The 5,402-nt window shown below is 41.8% G+C and overlaps 1 pseudogene; it reads left to right on the top strand.

Annotated features, from left to right (window-relative positions):
* Nucleotides 1-3,184: 3,184 nt before the first annotated feature.
* LOC138836489 (F-box only protein 4 pseudogene) lies at nt 3,185-4,985 on the top strand (annotated as a pseudogene).
* The last annotated feature ends 417 nt before the right edge of the window (nt 4,986-5,402 follow it).

The raw sequence follows: 5,402 nt of genomic DNA, 5'->3' as shown, positions 1-5,402 counted from the left end.
CAGCTCAATTCTACAGTAACAACAGTCGAATGTCTCACTAAAACTTCATTTACAAAAAGCAGAGCAGTAACCTCACCTCAGTACCATACTTTGTTGAATTTGTCCCCAATTTCTATCATTCAGATCACTAAGTTACTAACCTCTGTGACTTGTTAAGTAAAAGTCATTTTTCACAAACAGAAGTCCCAGGTAAAGGATGGAATGGCAGGTGTGTAGACACACACTCACATAAGATTTATTCTTTGGTATACCAGGAGGTGGCAGACACTTGTTCTATAAGAACATACCAACCCCTCACAAATATATGTCTACATTAAAAATGGAAGGTAATTGATTTAGATATGTGTAGAAGTTATTCATATTGCAGCAATGAGATGTACAAGTCATTATGTCGAAAAACGAACTTTACAACTTTGGTGGGGGCGGGATCAGGTGAGGGGGGGAAAGGGGGTATGTGAAGGGATGGGAAGGGGAAACAAAGGAGAAGGCAACAGTGCTTCATAAGAAAGGTACTCTTTATCTTGCCCATGTAATTGTAACCCCTCTGTAGGGTATTTTCACAATAAAAAACAAATAACTAAATAAAGAAAAAAGAAAACATCTCATAGGTAGAGGATTTCACATTAAGGTTTTTGGTACTAGTTATTTTTTATATTTTATTTTCTTGTAAAGATACTGTACTGAGAGGGTACTGTTACATCAGTAAGGTAATGAGTACATTCCTTGTTGGGCATTGTTACCCCCTTTGTTTTTCCCCCACTATCCCTTCCCTTCCTTCCCTCCCCCTCTCCTCCACCCTCAAAGTTGTAAAGTTCATTTCCAACATAGCAACTTGTATGATTGTTGCAATGGGTTAGATCCTTATGTATCACCCTGCACCAGAATCAACTCCAAATGGATCAAAGACGTCAAAGTAAAAGCAGACACCCTGAAAACAGTACAGGAAGGAATAAGAGAAACTCTAGGGATCCTTTGCATAACCTGAAATTTCCTTAATAAAGACTCAGAAACACAATAAATTAAAGAAAGGTTGGACGAATGGGACTGCATTAAACTGCAAAGCTTCTGTGTGGCAAAGGACATAGCTAGCAGGATCAATAGAAAGTCCACAGATTGGGAGAAGATCTTCACTAGCCATACAACAGACAAAAGACTCATATCTAAAATATACTTAGAACTCAGAAAATTAACTCCCCAAAAAACAAATCCTTGGGGCTGGGAAGGTGGCTCAGAGGTAGAGTGCTTGTCTTGCATGCATGAGGCCCTGGGTTCAATTCCTCAGCACCACATAAGCAAAAAGAAAAAAGCCGGAAGTGGCGCTGTGGCTCAAGTGGTAGAGTGCTAGCCTTGAGCTGAAGAGCTGAGGAACAGAGCCCAGGCCCAGAGTTCAGGCCCCACGACCGGACCCAAAAAAAAAAAAAATCCTCAAAGAAACATCTGCCCCATTAGTAAGTGGCTAAAGACTTAAAGAAAGACTTTGCTGAAGAAGAAATAAGAATGGCCAATAGAGGGCTGGTGGCTCAGTGGTAGAGTGCTTGCCTTGCATGCATGAGGCCCTGGGTTCAATTCCTCAGCTCCACATGAACAGAAAAAGCCAGAAGTGGGTGCTGTTCAAGTGGTAGAGCGCTAGCTTTGAGCTGAAGAGTGCAGGGAGAGTGCCCAGGCCCAGAGTTCAAGCCCCACAACCAAAAACAACAACAACAAAAAGAATGGCCACTAAACAAATAAAGAAATGCTCAACTTCTCTGGCTATAAAAGAAATGAGATGTACAATCGAAAAATGAACTTTATAACTTGGGGGGGGGGGGAGCAACAATGCTTGATAAGAAATGTACTCACTCATTACCTTGCCCATGTAATTATAACCCCTCTGTATAGTATTTTCACAATAAAAAGAAAAAGAAAGAAATGCAAATCAAAACAACATTGAAAGTCCACCTCACCCCAGTTAGAATGGCTATCATCAAGAAATCTAATAATATCTGATGCTGGAGGGGATGTGGCCAAAAGGGAACCCTACTGAATTGTTGGTGGGAATGTAATTTGTTCAACCACTTTGGAAAGCAGTATGGAAGTTCCTCAAAAGACTCCACATAGAGTTCCCCTACGAACCAGCAATCCTACTTCTATGCTTTTATCCCAATGATCATAAAAAAGGCCACACTAAAGCTACCAGCACAACTATGTTTATTGCAGCATTATTCACCATTGCTAAGATATGGAACCAATCCAGATGCCCATCAGTAGATGAATAGATCAAGACTAGTATATGTCTGGGACAAGCAGAAAAGGTCAAAAGCTATGTACATATGACCAGATATGATGATTTTAAGCGAAATGAACCCCAAGATAGGGACACAAGTGGCCTTTTCTTTCTTGCTATTGTTTCTAAAGTAACATGTGATTTTTTTTGTTGCTTTGTATGTTCCTCCCCCATGGTATAACCCCTGTTTTCACTGTATTTGATGTATAATTTGGGAAGCGGAAGGGAAAAAACAAAATGTTTCAATAGGGATACAGGTGGACCCATTGTAACAATGAGATGTACAAGACATTGTTGAACAACAAACTTTACAATTTAGGTGGTGGGGGGAGGGTGTAGTTTTGGAAGTGGGAGGGGAGGGATGGTAGGGGAAAAACAGAGGAGGCAACAAGGCTTGATAAGAAATGTACTCATTATCTTGCTCATGTAACTGTAACCCCTTTGTACAGTATTTTCACAATAAAAAACATAAAAAATAAAAAAATAAAAAAATAAAATGTGGTATATATTTATGTGTATATTATACACACACACACACACACACACACACACACACACACACACACACACACACACACACACACACACACACAATGGTATTCTATGCCTCCATCAGAAAGAATGACATTGCCCCATTTGTTAGGAAATGGAAAGACTTGGGAAAAAACATTCAGTGAAGTAAGCCAGGCCCAAAGAAATATAGGTCCAACTGCATTGCAGTCAGGGTCGTGCAGCACGAGGCCGGCCGGCGACGTGATCACGGCCGCCCCGGGAGCTGGGCGCGGAAAGCCGCCTCAGGCATGGCGATCGTCGGGCTCCCTTCCCGGGCTCCGGGGCGGCGGGGCCAAGAGAGGCGCAGGCGGCCCCCGGAAGCCGTCGCGGGGGCCGCGGGCCAGGGGCCGGGGCCACGCGTCACCACGGCGCTGGCGGCCATGGCGCGAAGCGAGCCGGGCCGCGGCGCCGGCCCCTCGCCGTCCCCCAGCGACTGGGGCCGCCTGGAGGCGGCGATCCTCAGCGGCTGGAGGACCTTCTGGCAGTCGGTGGGCAAGGAGCGGGCGGCGCCGGTGGCGGCGCGGGAGGCGGCGGCGGGCGAGGAGACCAGTACCCTGGCGCGGCTGCCGATTGATGTGCAGCTGTATATTTTGTCATTTCTTTCACCCCATGATCTATGTCAGTTGGGTAGTACAAGTCATTATTGGAATGAAATTGTAGGAGATCCAATTCTGTGGAGATACTTTCTGTTGCGGGATCTTCCTTCTTGATCCTCTGTGGACTGGAAGTCTCTTCCAGATCTAGAAATCTTGAAAAAGCCCATATCTGAGGTTGCTGATGGTACACTTTTTGATTACATGGCAGTTTATAAAATGTGCTGCCGTATACAAGAAGAGCCTCCAAATCCAGCCGTCCTATGTATGGAGCTGTCACCTCTTTTTTACACTCATTGATCATTCAGAATGAACCTCGATTTGCTATGTTTGGACCAGGTTTAGAAGAACTGAATACATCTTTGGTGTTGAGTTTAATGTCTTCAGAGGAACTCTCTCCAACTGTTGGCTCGCCTCAAAGTCAGATTGATGGTATTGGATCAGGAGTCAGTTTTCAGCCAAGTAACCAACATAAATTCAACATCCTGATACTATATTCCACCACAAGAAAGGAAAGAGACAGAGCAAGGGAAGAACATACAAGTGCAGTGAACAAGATGTTCAGCCTACAGAGGGAAGGGAATGACCAACAAGGAAGTGTAATCCCACAAATTCAGAAGGTGTGTGAAGTTGTCGATGGATTCATTTATGTTGCAAATGTTGAAGCACAAACAAGGCATGAATGGGAAGATGAATTTTCTCGAATCATGGCAATGACAGATCCAGCTTTCGGGTCTTCAGAGAGACCAATGCTAGTTTTATCTTGTATTTCACAATCAGATGTGAAAAGAGTGCCCTGTTTTTATTTGGCCCATGAGCTGCATCTTAATCTTCGGAACCACCCATGGATGGTCCAGGATATAGAGGCAGAAACTCTTACTGGTTTTTTGACTGGCATTGAATGGATTCTTGAAGAAGTAGAATCTAAGTATCCAAGATGATCTTCATTTTGGACTGTGGGAAGTGAAATCATTTGAAATTTGTTACCAAAGTCATGATGTGTATGTTTTCTCAATCAGATTTTATCCTGCCTTTTTGTAGGTGGGCTTTTTATTGGACAGTTATAGCTGTTATGTTTTGATATTATTTTTAATTTTACCTTAAATCAATTACAGGGAAAAAGTTTTGAACCTCTCCCACCCCTGCCCCCAGCTCCCAAATGAACCTTTAATTTTTTGATAATTTTATATTTTCTGTCTTTCTAAAAATATTAAATCATAGAAAAAAAGAAATATAGGTCCCATGGTTTCCCTTACTTGCAATAATTCATATATGTGTATGATAATATCATCAGATGAGCAGAATAGCTCAAAAGCTATGTACATATGACCATATAATATGCCAAGTGAAATGAACCCCAAGATATGGACACAAGAAGTTTCTCTTTGTTGTTGTTTTTTGTAATGTACTATGTGATTTTTGGGTTTATTTTGTATATTCTTCCTCCTATAGTATATCCCTGTTGTCACTGTATTTGATTTTGGAAACTTGCATCTTATATATATATTTATCTAATTTGGGAAGTGGAAGGAAAACACATTAGGTTTCTGCCTGTATCTAGTCCTGTGATTTTTATTCATTTGTAAAATGTACATTTTATTTAAACAGATACCTCATAGTATATAATTATATGAAAATGGTATTACCACATATGTTTAATATAAGCTATTTAAATTAGATTAAATATGTTCATCCACCAATTTTATCACTTCTTATTTTTTGTCTCTATATTTCTATCTCTGTCTACTTATTTCATTCTGCCTTTTTTTTTATGCTGGTACTGGGGCTTGAACTCAGATCCTGCCATTTTGAATTGAATTTTTGCTCAAGGCTAGAGCTCTACCCCCTGACACACATCTATCATGTGTTTGTGGTACAAATGTTCAGAATCCTTTCAGGCTCCTAAATCTGGCTAGAGAGGAGAAATGCTGAGCGGGGACAGTGACAACTGAGGGCTGGAGCTGTGTCACCATTCTGGGCTCTGCACAGCTCCA

This window comes from Dipodomys merriami, unplaced genomic scaffold (genome assembly GCF_024711535.1).
Source record: "Dipodomys merriami isolate MVZ:Mamm:240054 unplaced genomic scaffold, mDipMer1.0.p SCAF_25, whole genome shotgun sequence".
Classification (NCBI taxonomy): Eukaryota; Metazoa; Chordata; class Mammalia; order Rodentia; family Heteromyidae; genus Dipodomys; species Dipodomys merriami.
This window is presented reverse-complemented; position numbering and strand designations above follow the sequence as displayed.